Below are 15,540 nucleotides of genomic sequence, written 5' to 3'. Positions count from 1 at the left end.
AGTAAACTTTCCCGCTTTTACTCCACATCCACTCTGGAGTCCCCTTTTGAATGTGACGGCTTTTCCACTCCACGTGTGACATCTTTTCCACGGGCTGGCTCACCTGACAACCCTCTGGCACCTGGAGCCTGTTGATGGTGGCCGGCGTGCTCGGGAAGGCTGAGAATGCTGGCACAGATGGACTGAACAATCGGATGAACAACAAATAAGCTCAGCTACCTCCCGGGGCCCCAAAGTAAGAAGGCGCCGTGGGCAGCAACCCAAGTTTGACATATCTGGAGCGGGGAGATGTTAGAAATGCAGGCGGAAAAGGGAAGGCAGACCTGGAGGTGCTGGGGATTGAACCCAGGGCCTCATGCATGCTAAGCATGCGCTCTACCACTGAGCTACACCCCCTCCCGGCGCTTCTCTTTGGGGGCCTCCTATGGCCCTTTTATCACTGCAGTTCCCTGAGCTTCAGCGTTAGGTCATCGAATCAAAGCCCCTTATAGTTAGTTCGCTCTTTCTCCACTTCCTACACCACCTCCTCTCTGAGGCGCGGCTGCCCAGGACTAAAGGCGCCTCGCTCCCCGTCAGCTCACCATCAGCCCTGCTCAGAGTCGGCCTCCCCTGGGATCCGACGGCCTGCAGGCTCCTCCAGTCCACGCGTGGGTGCGTCCTGGGACACGACATTCTCTTGCAGTGTTTCCGAGCATTACTTTTGGTATTCTTTTGACTCTTGGATACATCAATCTTTTATATAGTAAAAAAAAAAAAAATAATGAAGACTCCCTCAAGGGTGTGTACAAATACTCTAAAACTGAATCTAAACAGAAACAAATCGAACACAACATAACCACAACGGAGAGAAAATGAACAGATCCAAGTAAACGTTCTACACAGTATTTTATCTTAATTGTAAAGACAGAAAAAGCAAACAATCTTAACCTCTATGTTGCAGGGTTATCATTATTTTTTGTAGTGTGTAAGGGTGTCGCAATTCTGCTATTTTGTGTGAATTTTATTTATTTTTGTATATGTGTGTATGAATTTTTTTTGCGGGATTGGAAAAGTGAATACATATTTGGTGTTGGAAATCGAGGCTCTCTTGTTAGAGAAGGAAGAAGGGAAGGAACAGTCCTGTTGGTTGGGATTAAAGCCATCAGTACGGAATTATATATGAATTTGCCATTTTCCCCAGATCTGTCGGCTAACTGGGCCTAGAAGAAATGGTACTTCTATAACAAAAAGCAATACTAGCCCAATGGGCTTTATTTTTTTTTTAACTTTTTTTTTATTTTTGATACAGAGAGAGACAGAGCATGAGAGGGGTAGGGGGCAGTGAGAAAGACACAGAATCGGAAGCAGGCTCCAGACTCTAAACTGTCAGCACAGAGCCCGATGCGGGGCTCGAATCCACGAACATGAAATCATGACCTGAGCCAAAGTCGGAGGCTTAACTGACTGAGCCACCCAGGCGCCTCTAGACCAATGGTTTTTAAATACCCCTCCTCACCAAAGGGAACCAGATACTTTTAGAAATCACTGACTCTAGGACTGGACCAGGGCAAGTACAAGATGAACTTTGTACTTTCTGCACTAGAATGTAGGGGCTTAAAAATGAAGGAGGCAATTCGAAAGGGTCCACAGGCCGACGGGAAGGGCCTCTCGCTGGTCAAATTGGAGACATTTTCCCATGAATGATGACAAGAAGTGATTATAATCTTTGGACACTTAAGTAAATAAATATGGAAGAAGGGAAAGTTTTCCTTACAGTGGTGTGTGAACTAATAAGAGAAGTAATAATAAGGTTTAAAAAAATCTCCACTTGGCCACCATCAGAACAATACTAGATTCAGGCAAAATTCATAAATCAATGTTAAGAACTTAGGTAAAGTTTTGATGATGATCAGAATATTTACATAGTCTCAGAGTATTTATTATAGATTTATTCATTACAAGGGGAAAGTAATCACTTTAAGGGGAAGAAATCTGGGGAACACAACCTTAACCAAGTGATCAAAGCAAACATGACTAATAAGCCACCTGGTGCGATGGAGGGAAACATCATTCCGGCGACATTCTCCCAAATATCTCCAGTGTAATCGCTACACACACTGAGGAGCGTGTCGATCTCATGAACGACAAGAAGCATGAGAAACCGTTCCAGATTTTAAAACACTGAAGAGTAACTAAATTCATACATGATGCTGTCATGGACCCTGGTTTGGGACAGAAATTTCTATAAGGAAATTTATTGGCAAAATTAATGTGCTTTTTTTTTTTTTTTGAGAGACAGTGCGAGCAGGTGAGGGTCAGAGAGAGAGGGAGACACAGAATCCCAAACAGGCTCCAGGTTCTGAGCTAGTTGTCAGCACAGAGCCCGATGTAGGACTCGAGCCCATGAACTGTGGGATCATGACCTGAGCTGAAGCCAGACGCTTAACCAACTGAGCCACCCAGGCACCCCTATTGGCATAACTAAAGTTAATATGACTGTATATTAGATAATACTATTTAACCAGTGTTTTTTTTTAATGTTTTATTTATTTTTTGATACAGAGAGAGACAGAGCATGAGAGGGGGAGGGCCAGAGAGAGGAGACACAGAACCGGAAGCAGGCTCCAGGATCTGAGCTAGCTGTCAGCACAGAGCCCGATGCAGGGCTCAAACCCAGGAATGTGAGATCTGACCTGAGCCGAAGTTGGAGGCTTAACCAACTGAGCCACCCAGGAGCCCCTTAACCAGTGTTATAGACAAATTTTGACTTCAAAATTTGTGCTGTGGTAATGAAATGTCCTTGCTCTTAAGAAATACATACTGAAGTGTATAATAAAAAGATTATGATGGAAGTTTACAATAAAGGAATTGTAGATAAGAAGGCACAGTATCCAAAAATGGTTTTGAAATCGTTTAGAAAAAGAATAATCTCTCTCTCTGTCTCTCTTTCCAAGATGGATAGACAGGTAGATAGATGATAGATAGATAGATAGATAGATAGATAGATAGATGATAGATAGATGGATAGATAGAGATTTATTGGTTGTTGAGGGAGGGGCAATGCGGTGCTCTGAAATGATCCCAACATTTGGACAGTACGTGCTTCTCCGGCAGTTCCTATCCTATTGAAAATACTGCTAGGCAGAGACAAAGGCGTGAATTTGCCAATTTATAATGTTAGAATTTAGCAGGTGTTTTGCTCTGTTTCCCTTTCACACTCCTGGCTTGTGAGCTACTCAACTAAGGATATCCAAAAGGGATGAGTTTCGTTCTCCAGAGCTGGGAAGCGAGGAGGAGCTGGGAAGCGACCGTGATGGGCACAGATAGCTTGAGATTGAAACCATAATAGCCCTTCAGTGGGGCGATCAGTGGATGAGAAACTTTGAGAAGTGCCTGGTAAACGCAGAGCAGAAGTTTGGACAAGAAGCGGTAGAGGAAATGGCTGTTCTTTCACTGCAGCGAAAATGCCTGAGGCACTGGCGAACTGTCTTCATGTTATGGCTAATCATTTCCATTTCGACAGAAACCATGCAGTTTTTCTCCACTATCTCTTCGTAGTAGCATGGTGGGTGTTAACTGACATTTCTGGGTATACTTTTTTGTAGAGATTTTCATTTCTTATTTTTTAAGTTTATATATTTATCTTGAGAGAGACAGAGTGAGTGGGGGAGGCGCAGAGAGGGAGAGAGAGAATCCCAAGCAGGTGCCACACCGCCAGCGCAGAGCCTGATGCGGAGCTGGAACCCACAGACTTGAGACCACGACCTGAGCCATAGTCACGAGAGGAGCGCTTCGCCGGCTGGGCCACGCAGGGCCCGGATGCAGGGATTTTAAAAGAAGGGAGTGATTCGAGGAAAGGAAACCAGACGGTATGAACTAGCAGTTGGCACACGCAGGCTACTGTGTCCTTTAAAGCAGATTCCCCCCCCCCCGTTTGACAGGACTTTGGCTGTGTGCCGCCCTATGCTGTCGCGGCCACCCACTTACCACTGTGTCAAACCGTGGGCGACGAGAGAGAACAGAAGTGGGGAAGGAAAAACGACTTGCGGCTTCTCCTCCCAAAGACGTCACCGCAAACACAGGAAGCGACTCTTGTTTGCTCCTCCTTTTCCCGCGTGTCCTCTCGACGGCAGTGGAAGCAGGGGCCAACACGACACCTGTGTGACTTGATGGCGGGCGTGCTGTGTGGAGTGGGGGGGGGGAGGAACTGGCCGAATTCCGGCTCCCAGCGACCGCAGGTGTCGTTCCCCGGCGTGTGTCGCCCCTCAGAGGGACGAAGGGTCTTTGCAAGTGTGAGGACAGAAGGGTCTTGGAGCCCTGGGTTGTGCGGCAGGCGCAGCGGATCACAGGGGTCCTGCAGGCGGGAGGCGGAGGGGACAGGCCAGCGAGGCCTGGGGGCAGGGGTGGGGACATGCGGCAGCGGGGCGCGCAGCCGGGCCCCCGCAGCCGGAAGCGGCCCCCAGCCCCCCGGGGACCGGACACCTGTTTGCTCAGGCTGCGTGTGCGCAGTGACGCGTTGCCCCTGCCGGGGGAACTGGCGGTGCGCGTCTCCTGTGCCCGCAGCCCCCGGTGGCTTTGAGGTTTTGGGGGTCTAAACAGTCAAAAATGATCGTCTTGGGTCATGTGTTTGGTTTTCTGTTGAGCAGACTGCGAGGGAATAAAGAGACAACAGCTAGAATACCACAACCCGTGATTCCTAAAGGAAGGAGGGGAGACTGGAGGTGCCGGGGGTCGAACCCGGAGCCTCACGCATGCGAAGCACGCACTCTCCCACTGAGCTACACCCCCTGGCTGCAGCGGGCTTCCGCGCACCTGTCTCCAGGGCCTGAGGAGCCGCAGTGTGGGGACCGGCCTGGGGGCTGCGGGGAGGGGCGGTGGGGGAGGGGAGGGCTGATCTTTCAGCAGGCAGAGCTCGAAAAGGAGCACCAAATATTGAAAGCATCTGTCGGAAAACTGGCCGGCCCTTCCCTGGATTAAACACGTCTTGCTGTTTGCCGTTCGCTCCACCGGGAGGGAAGGGCGAGATTTTCTTGGGAAAACCCCAGGTGAGGATTCCAACCTCAGGCAGTTCATCCGGTAATTCGCTGGTTGCTAAGAGTCTGTTCGGATTTATCAAAGTCTGAAGGCAACTGAGCAGGCTGGAGGGCGCGTCCTGGATAGTAACGTTTTCGGTAGCCGCTCAGGGATGGGGGGACCTCCTGGGTTTGCAGAGCGAGACCCGGAGGGAGACGCGCCAAGGGACCCGTCTTTCAACAGCCCACAGGTTTGTGGTCCTTGTTGGAGAATGCGGGGGTGGTGGGAGGGGTGGAGAGGAAGGGGTGGTGTGGTTCCGGGCACGGGGAATTTAGGGAATCCACCCCCGCCCAGTGCCCAGACCTGAGTGTGGCGGTGGGCGTGAGCAGAGGGCACAAGTATAATCGATTGAGAGCTGAGTGTCCTCGGAGATGTGGACTCAGGAACTAATTCACTGATGGTTCTGGGAGCCAGGTTCTAGGGGTGAGTCGGGAAGCCTTCTTCCCAGACTGACTGACCTTGAATCCTCCGATTCACACTGGTTAGCCCTGCGGCCTTGAAACTTCCACGGAAAGACCCCAAAAGACTCATTTCCTGGTACCAGGCTCCTAGTTGACTTTCTCTCTTTTTCATCTTACGTCTTTTTAAGTAAGTATGTCATTGAGTCTCTTGAAATCGAAAGGACATTACTGGTTTGGCAGAATTTCTCTCTTGGTTGGCTCAGGGGGCTACTAGAATAGAGAGAAGGAAACAAGTGGCAGGTTTCACTGGACTTGAGCACTTGAGAAGTGCCCCCCACCCAACTCTGCAAGCCCTCGTACCTGTGTGTGTGTGTGTGTGTGTGTGCGTGCAAGTGTAAGTGTTGTGAGGATGACTGGAATATGATCTAGACTCTCCGGTGGTGTGAAAATACAATTGTGAAAGCTCCCAGGGTCATCCAGTAACTATCCCTAAATCGCTTCTGGAGAGCCCTACGTACTGGTAGGAGTACTAGAAGTTTCTCACCAAAGGGTTTGGGTTCTTTTTTCTGTTTACCCTAAGATACACTGAACACCATAATCGTTAATCAGTGTTCTTTGACAACATTCACACTCTCCATCCACAGCATGAGTGAAAATTCTGTTCATGACTGAAATAGTAGAATGAGTCTCAAATATGAGTTAGAGTGTCTACATGGCCTCAAGGGTCATGTCCACCCCCACATTCCTGTGCAGCCCCCGGCGCTGCCCATCCGCCTCTTCCTGCTCCCGCAGACGGTCCCACACGGCCACATCTTCTTTTCTCTAAGAGTTTCTTACTCTGTAATTTCTCCCTAAGAAAGCTAAGCAAAAGATAAGCTTTTGTTAAAAGATAGAACACCCAAATAAAACATGGTTGAATTTCCAGAATTCATCTACAATGTACTTGAAAACAAGTCACTATTAGTCTGAGTCAAAGTTAGACACCACTTGCTCTCAAAGAAGTACCTCAGGCAGCACATGTTATTTGTTTTTATTGCTTTGTTTATTTTCATAATTAAAATTTTTTACATCCAATATTTCCTAAAGCTTTTTCATACTAAGCTCTTGGCTTTTTCACCATATTCTCTTTCCCTGTAAATTACAGAGGTGAGTTTCTACGGAGAAGTCTATGGTTGGAAGGAAGGAAGCATTTTTTCCTTTTCCTCCCCGCCCCCTTTTTTTTCTCCATTTGGGCTGAGCCCTAATATAATACAGAAGAGCAGTGCGATAATTCAGGATATCCTTTCTCGTGTTTTGTCTTGTTTCTTTTTGCAACGTGATGAATTCCCATGGTCTCCTGACATGGCAGGCACAAGTGGCAGGAAGACACTGTGAAATTGTACCTTGAAAACAAGACGAGGGCAAACATGACAGCAGAACAGAAGATGAGCTATTGTTCACATTACGAAAGTCTGGGTCCTGAGCACTGCTTCTGAATCTTTTATGGAGTCGTAAATCCCAAAGCCAAGACATCTTAACTTGAGAAATAATTTTCCTTGGAACTTATTTTCTCCTTTGAAAATTCCCTAATCTCACACACACACACACACACACACACACACACACACACACACAAATTCCCCCATCCCTTCACAGGGAAACTTCTGACATTCCGTTCGTCCAGGGAACCAGGCTTTCCCAATCCCTGAACAGTCCTTCAGCCCACACTTCTATTGTGGTAGCTAAGAGTTTGGGATCTTCAAAATCTATCACAGGGCTTAGGACACTAAAGGGGGCTTTGGTATTAGCCAAATTATTAATTTTGGTATTAATACCAAAGCTCCTAAAGATTTGATGAGGACGAGGCAGCTCTGAGTATGGAAATGATTACAAGATATTATCCTATCTTAAATGTTGCTGAGCACAAAGAAAGATACAAACTTCCCAGTACATACTGGAAGTTAGCACAGTGTTGATTGCAAAATTTGCACATTTTTATTAAAAGGTAAAAGAAACATCACCTCAAATTGAATTATGTATGTTGATTCAGAAAATATTAACAAATATTATATTACCATGGAAGAGAACGAGGTCAATTATTAGACAACACAAATGGTTTGAACACAGAAGTACATTTTTTATGGTTTTTGTTTATTTTTGAGAGACAGAGACAGTGAGAGCAGGGGAGGGTCAGAGAGAGAGGGAGGCAGAATCCGAAGCAGGCTCCAGGCTCTGAGCTAGCGGTCAGCACAGAGCCCGACGCGGGGCTCGAACCCACGAACTACGAGATCTGACCTGAGCCGAAGCCGGACGCTTAACCGACTGAGCCACCCAGGCGTCCCAGAAGTACATTTTTGACACTATTTCCGACATTGGAATAGAAAATTGGAAAGAAATTAGAATACAGGCCTGCGTTTATAATATACACCCTCCTGAGCCACGTCCCAGCACCCAAACCAGCACTTCCCGAAGCTTCGTGTGCAGAAAGAATCAACCGGGGATCCAGGTTGTGGTTGAACAGGTCTGCGCGGGGCGCGGAAGTTCTGCGTTTCTCAGCACCTCGCAGGGGCCACCACGCGTGGCGCGAGGACCGCACTGACGGGGGCGCACCTGCGCCGGGCCGGGTCGCTCGGGGTGCAGATGGACCGGAGCTGGCACCCGCGTTGGAGCTGGGGACCCGGCGCGGACGCCTGCGGGCGGCGCTGCACCTGCGCGGAGGGCTGTGGGAGCGGCCGCGGGCCACCGCGGCCGGAAGCGGAGGAGTTGGGAAGCGAGGCTAAGAGCCCGCGTCTTCCCAGTCGGCCGCGCGGTCCTCCCCTCTCCGTTCCGGCTCTGTTAATAATGCTGTAAAATGGAAGCAAGGCAATGGCTCCCCCTACCTGCAGCCACACCAACCCGCTCTGCAGGGAGGACCCGGAGCAAAAGTGGAGGTGCCGGGGATTGAACCCGGGGCCTCGTGCATGCTAAGCACGCGCTCTACCACTGAGCTACACCCCCGCAGGGAAGCAGTTTTCCCGGGAGACTATTCAAGGGCAGCGCAGGCGCTGGAGGCGGCCTCCCTGGAGGCGGCGCCCAATGCGGCGGCAGCCGGGCGGGACCGTCGTCTTGCTCCGCGGAGGGAGGAGTGAACCGCGCTGCCGAGCCGAGTTCCGCGGGGCCGCCGCGAAAGCGGTCTCTCCGGAGTCCGCGCTCTCGTTTTCCCGCTCTCCCGGCTGCCAGAGATGGTGCGCGCGGAGGCGACCGAGGGAAGGCAGGTGCAGCGGGCGGACGCCGCCCGGGGACGGGGACCCGGGAGACAGCGCTCGCCGTGCACCTGCAGCCCACACCCGCCCCGCCTCCGCCACCGCGGGGGCCGCGCCCCTCCGCCCCGCCCCGCGGACGCACCTGCGGTCCCCAACGGTGCGGACGTGGCTCCCCAGCTTCTCCAATTAGAGCCAGAAGGACGCGGGTGACAGTGAAAAAACAAAGCCACCAAGTACTCGGCTCAAGACGTTAGAAGATGAACGGCGAAATAAACGAGAGGCCCCGGAATAAACGAAACGGAGTGAGCGCTGAGCAAGACGCACGCAGAAAATAACGAGTTTTTAAAAGTGGAACTAATAAGCTAGATACTAAAAAAGGCAACAGAATAGTCAAACTTCCAGCTAACCTAAGAGAAAGTAAGTGCCAACCCATAAAATCAGGACCGCAGGAAGTCACCATCAAAACAAGGGGGCTTTTAAAAAGTCGTGAGCAGCGTCGTAGCCCAGCTCAGCAAGTGGTTTCAGAACTCGATGAAGTGGGTTTTGTGATGCGGTATTCAAGTTAATCCTTGTAGACAGGAGGCAAACAGACCATTACTTTAGAAAAACAGAGAACGCAGTTGAACAGGCATGCCCCAAATAGGGCACCAGGCAAAAATACTTTCACAAGGAAATTCTACCAAACTGTTAAATATCAGAAAATAATGGTGCTGCTTAGATTATTCAAAGCATAGAAAAATAAGAAAAACTTCCTATTCTTTACATAAAGTGAGTAGAACATTCACCACAAGCCTTTTTGGTTCGCACCAAAAATTAAAACTATAAGCCTATTTCACATAATACAGGATGTCCAACTGGGGGCTCTTCCAGAAATGCAGAGATCCCTCAGCATTAAGAAAAACACTGACAAAGATTCCCTTCTGCACCCGAGTCTACACAGCGTCCCCTGCTCTCCTTTTCAACTAGGCTTTAACTTTTGGACTTCCATTTTCATCTCCGTGTTGTTCAGCTTTGGCAAGAATCCGTAGTTCGGTCAGCTGGGTTCCCCCGTCCTCCAAATCTGATTGGGCGCCTCATCCTCCACCATCACCCGGGTGATGTATGGTCACGTGGCCTGCTGCCAGCAAGAATCCGTTAGGTCCGTTTAGCCAGAACCCCTCCCTACCCCTGATGTTTCCTCCTAGGGACGTTCTACCCACTGGTGAGCCCCAAGCCCACTCGACTCTAAATTGCCATTTGCCAAATACTGTATGTGGAATTAGTCCCATTCTATGCTGAGGCCTCTGTCCCTTTATTACAACATTCCTGAATAAAGTCTGTTTTTCCTGCCGTTACAGCTACTCTCCAGATTTGGCTTATCTTTAACAACATTAGTATAGACCATCGTGTTGATAGAGAAAAGGGAAAAAATGAATGATTATCTCTATAGGTTCAGAAAAAGCATTTGACAAAAGACAACATATATTTAATATTGTAGTGGATTGAATCATGTCCTCCAAATGTTCGTGTCCACTTGGAACCTGAAAATGTAGCCTCGGGGCGCCTCGGTGGCTCAGTCGGTTGGGCCTCCGACTTCGGCTCAGGTCAGATCTCACGTTCGTGGGTTTGAGTCCCGCGTCGGGCTCTGTGCTGACAGCTAGCTCAGAGCCTGGAGCCTGCTTCCGGTTCTGTGTCTCCTCTCTCTGCCCCTTCCCCTCTCATGCTCTGTCTCTCTCTCTCTATCAAAAATAAGTAAAACACTTAAAAAAAAGTTAAAAAAAAAAAAAGAAAATGTAGCCTCATTTAGAAACAGGGTCTTTGTAGATGCACTTAGTTAGGAGGAGATCATTTTGAAATGTGATGAGGCCCTAAATGCACTGACTGATGTCCTTCTAAGAAGAGGAAGACATGTCAGACAGAGACACGGGGAGGAGACGCTACCATGGTGCAGGCAGAGATCAGAAGCGGAGGGGCGCCAGAGGCCCCCCGGAAAGGAAGATGAGCAAAGAAGGATTGTTCCTGGAGACTGAGGGAGCTGAGAGGAGCATCCCTGTGGTTCAGGTGGCCCGCTGTTGGTAATTTGTTAGGGCAGCCTTACTAACACCGGTGCGCTAAGAGCACCCGCTAAAATAAAAAGTGATGCACACTTCTTTTTTTTTTTTTTTTTTTTTTTGCTTTTTATTTATCTTTGAGAGACAAAGAGAGACAGTGCAAGCAGGGGAAGGTCAGAGAGAGAGGGAGACACAGAATCCCAAGCAGGCTCCAGGCTCTGAGCTAGCTGTCAGCACAGAGCCTGTCACGGGGCTTGAACCCATGAACTCTGAGATCATGACCTGAGCTGAAGCCGGATGCTTAACAGACTGAGCCACCCAGGTGCCCCAGTGATGGACACTTCTTAGCATGATATTTTTTGTCCCATTTTTTGGTGTCACAAACCTCCCGTATTCTAAAACGCCCCTCCCATTCCACTCTACTTTGACTCTGTTGGCTGCAGGGGACTCTGGAGAAATGAGAAATGAAGGAGTGATAGAAGACAGATAAGACTGATGATACGGAGGACAGAAATCCAAGGGCCTGTTTCTCTGGGCCTTTACTGAAAATCAGGAATGAGAGTAGAGGTGAAGTCGTCTGATTGAAAAAGAGCAAATCATTGATTCCATCTAGTCTACTTGGTTCTATGCAGCTGTTTTAACAACAACAAAAATAGATGGCGAGAGTTTTGTTGCCTTTCGGTTTTCCTGCAAACCACTGCAAGGATATTCGGATGTAAACCCAGCGGGCCTTCTAGGCTCGCGGCCTGAAGCAGAGTTCAGAGGAGGCCAGGAGCCGCTTTACTGCACTGGGTTCAGTCAGGGGAGCAGGCGACTCCTGATCTCAGGGTCGTGAGTTTGAGTCCCACACTGACAGAAAGAGATTACTTTTAAAAAATAAAACCTTTTAAAAAACGCTGAAGTACTAGCTTCCCCTCGCTTCGTTGTCTCAGAGACCAAGGCCAGCATCTTCGCTTGCCTCTAGTCATTTGTCTCCCGATGGGGCATCTGCTGGTCTCCTGGTTGACCTCTGGGCTGCAGCCCTCCGTTCCTTCACGTGAGGACGGTGTGCTCGGTGGCTCTCCAGGGGAAAGCTTAGGACTAGGTAGACATGGCTCCGAGGAGAGGGGCAGGGACATGCTGGCACAGAGAAAAACCTTCCTCTGATTCACCAGTCTTCGTAAGCTGTGAAAAGACACGGACCATATGAGCAAGAATATACAAAAGTGGGAGTTCTGAAGCAAAATCCTATTAGGATCCATGCCAGAGGGGGTGCCGTCTGTGCTGACCCCCGAGCTGTGCAGAGGTGAAAGGTCTAGTGAGATCAGGCATGAGCGTATTTACAAGCTGGCGAAGGAGACTGAGGTGAGCAGAATTATCTACGACTAGAACTGTTCTAAGGAGCCTCCTTGATCTCTTTGTCAGACGGAAAGGGGAGTATGTCCTGACTGCCGTGTGCGGATACAACTGTATCAGCCCTGTGCGACTCCGATTTCTCAGTGTTCGTATCTTTAAAGATTCAAGGTGTGCTTTGTGTTGGATGGGCCGTAACTTCTTCAGGCCCGGTAAAGGAAGCTACCTTTGCCCAACACCCACTCCCGTGACTTGACTAATGTTCTGACGTGAGCAGGACACCCCACTAAAGGTTTAAGGGTCCACATCTATCCTGGGAGTACATGTGACCTCAGACTGGGCATTTGAAATGCTATGGTATGGAAACATGGAGATTTTTCTAAACTGCTGTATGGCTCACCCACAGTATTATGTTAGTTTCAGATGTACAACAAATAATTTACAACTGTGTAGATTCTGCTATGCTCACCACAATGGAAATACAGAGATTTTTAACTGTCTTGGGAACCTTAATTAAAAATTGGAAAATGTTAATTATTTGTTAGAGGAAAAGAAACATCTGGAAAAAAGCTCAGTTATGATCTTGAAACGTATTCTGGAGTTAGACTTTTGATGCTAGAGGAAATGCCCTAGAAAACTACTATCTGTATTGCAAAACCAGTCTCTCGATGTGATTTTGAGAATCCAGAAGGACATAATCAAAAACAACAATCTACCATAAAGAAGGCAACTGGCATCTCAAAACCCTCGTGCACAGCAAAGAACTTCGGTGTTTCCATGATGGCCATTTGGGGGCGCCCGTGCCATTCTCCGGAACATGGGTGTACCCCTTACCTGAAAGTGCTCACAAACTCAGGACAGGTTCCTCCAAGCTTTTCAGCTGATTGTTAGGAAGAGTTCACCCAAGAAGCTCTTAGGATGGCTGAATCTTTTCTACGACTCTTTCTCATAATCATCCTCCCCCATACAACAACACTAAAGCTATGACAAGTCTCCAGAATCTCCCATTAAAACGTACATTTCATTTTCCGCATTCTCCAACCTAAAGAAGCAGTATAAATGAAATTCATTTTTTAAATCAACCTTTTCAGAAGACTGGTCTTTATCCTAATATTCTACCTATTGAAACATAAATTGAGGCATATTAAAATTTTGTGGTTTGAGCAAAATTGACTCAGATCTGCTAGGGGCAAGCTCTGCCATCAGGTTTAAACGAGGAGCGGAAGACTGAGGAAGGGAGTCATCTGATTGGCTATAGTGAAGCCTCGTTGGCTGTTTGTGATTGGTAGTCCTGGTTTCTACGTCCTGACCTTGGCGCATACACCGTTTAATTTTCATCTGCTCATCCAGGGATACAGGACCCTCCCCTACTGGCCTCCTTGTTTAATTGATCTAAGTCCTAACATAATATGATCTATGCCACAAAATCCTCACAACCCTTTCCTGTATAACATCTCTGGAGAACTCTATAGTTTAGATTGTTTCTTCCTCTGACAAGTTCTACCTGTTACTGATGGAGTTCAGGACACACCACTCCAAAATATGGCACGTTGGCATGTTACATATTTTAAGCTGAAGGGATCTAAGAAAACAGCAAAAGGTCACTCGGGCCTCCCTCTATTGCCCTTCTTCCCTAAAGCAGGTCTTAAAAGGTGACCTGGAAAAGGTATGCACTCTTGTGACTGAAAGGAGCATCCTTATTTCCAAAGACAAAGAAATACCTAAAAAAACAACCTTGCTGAATTTCCCCCAATTTGCCAAATTACCTCCGACTCCTTCACCTGTCACACTCCTCATGGATGACCGCTGTGCACCAAACCCAGCATCAAATGCTCGTGCCTGCTTCCCTGGGTCTTTCTTCCCTTAGAAAGGCCCTCCTGTCACGGTGTCACGTAAAACTTATATTAAATAAATCTGTATGTTATTCTTCTGTTAATACGTGTTTGTCTTTTTAATGTTCAGACCCAGCCAGTGACCCTAAGAGGGCTGAGGAAATCTTTTTCATCCCCTACATAACCTAATTTTGCAAGTACTGTCACAATCTAATGTCAAGCTCGACCATCCTGTGGTCCAGGTACAAGTTGTATTTTCAAAAGAGACCCTACCGGACACACACATACCTGAGTCAGGAAACTGGTTAATTTGGAAAAGAGAGCGTGTTAGGTTGACCTTAGGCCTACATTGGGAAGCTGTGATTAAACACAAATAGCCCTGAAACTCTGGGGCAGCCACTCCGTACCATGCTTAACCCTGGGCTACAGGTGCTTATGTCCTAGGGCCGCTGATGGCGGTGTATCTTCCCATGGGCATGGGGGCTCCCAGAATTCTGTCAAAACAGCCCAGACCCCCTTCTTCAGGGCCTGACAGACGCCCCCCACTTTCTGAGGCCATCCTTCTGAGGGACGACCACGCCATTAACATGCATACTTCCAGGCCCAGGAGGCAGCCCTGGACTGGCTCTTTGCCAGGGGTGTGTTTGAAGCCTGGAAGTGTGTGTTGAGATGTTCATATCCGCACGTACAAAAAGCCCTTCAAAACGTGGGATGGAGCCGGGAGAAGGAGAAGGAGAAGGAGGAGAGAGTTTATTTAACACAATAAAGAACTTCTATCTAGATGGGAAGCTTACATGATACTATAGAAGTTTCTTTAAAGTCAGGAACGACGAGTCAAAGACACGCACAGAAGGTGTAACAGCAGAGGAAGCGGTGAGGGGAGAGGGGAGGAGGACGGTGGGCTGGGACCGGGGGAAGGTGGCCGGATGACACCATGTCATCTCTCACAGAACAGCTCGGAGAAGGAGGACATCGAAGGAGAGGGCCCAGTGCGCTGAGGCTCCGTGCGTGGAGCTCTCCGATGACACAGCGAGGTGACACCACTGCAGGTGCGCCGGGTCGTCCGCGGCCGCAGAGGTCCGGAGCTGGAGGGTCTGCAGCCTCGGCCACGCCCAGGCCCCGACTGGAGTGCGCGCGAATCGCAAGCCAAGTAGGGTCGGGTCGTTGTTTTTCACGTGAGTGCAGAAAACTGCAGGAAAACAAGGACCCAGGAAAGTGGCAGGCGGCAGACACGTTGAAGCGGCCGGGGAGCCGTTGGAACAAAAACTGCACTTCTAAAACTGGAGGTGCCGGGGATTGAACCCGGGGCCTCGTGCATGCTAAGCACGCGCTCTACCACTGAGCTACACCCCCTCGCCTGCAGAGGGCTCCGGAAAAAGGCTTATGAGCGCTCGCTGGGCGTTTCGGCGGCAGCCCACGGCCCTCCGCGGTGCCGAGGTGGGTGCGCGGGCCGCGGTACCGGACTCTGCCCCGCGGCCGGCGGGGAGAAGGAGCACTCGGGCGTACGACGGCCCCGTGTGGGGCTTCACTGCGCGGCCAGGCGGAGGCCTGGGAGGGACCGTGTCCGGAAGGGCGGCCGGAGGGCCGGAGGTGGCGACAGCGCGGGGACCAGGATCCCCAGCACCCGAGGGACCGCGGCGGCGGCAGGCGGTGACGCGCCGGGGACGCCGGA

General features: G+C 49.4%; 4 non-coding genes across 4 annotated transcripts; all 4 read right to left on the bottom strand.

The window, feature by feature from the left end:
* Positions 1-324: 324 nt before the first annotated feature.
* On the bottom strand, positions 325-396 carry TRNAA-AGC. Its single transcript has one exon. It is a non-coding gene; the product is annotated as a tRNA-Ala (tRNA).
* A 4,299-nt stretch (positions 397-4,695) lies between these two features.
* TRNAA-CGC lies at positions 4,696-4,767 on the bottom strand. Its single transcript has one exon. It is a non-coding gene; the product is annotated as a tRNA-Ala (tRNA).
* A 3,590-nt stretch (positions 4,768-8,357) lies between these two features.
* On the bottom strand, positions 8,358-8,429 carry TRNAA-AGC. Its single transcript has one exon. It is a non-coding gene; the product is annotated as a tRNA-Ala (tRNA).
* Positions 8,430-15,149: 6,720 nt separating this feature from the next.
* On the bottom strand, positions 15,150-15,221 carry TRNAA-AGC. The gene has a single exon. It is a non-coding gene; the product is annotated as a tRNA-Ala (tRNA).
* Between the last annotated feature and the right edge of the window lie 319 nt (positions 15,222-15,540).

This window comes from Suricata suricatta, chromosome 7 (assembly GCF_006229205.1).
Source record: "Suricata suricatta isolate VVHF042 chromosome 7, meerkat_22Aug2017_6uvM2_HiC, whole genome shotgun sequence".
Lineage (NCBI taxonomy): Eukaryota > Metazoa > Chordata > Mammalia > Carnivora > Herpestidae > Suricata > Suricata suricatta.
This window is presented reverse-complemented; position numbering and strand designations above follow the sequence as displayed.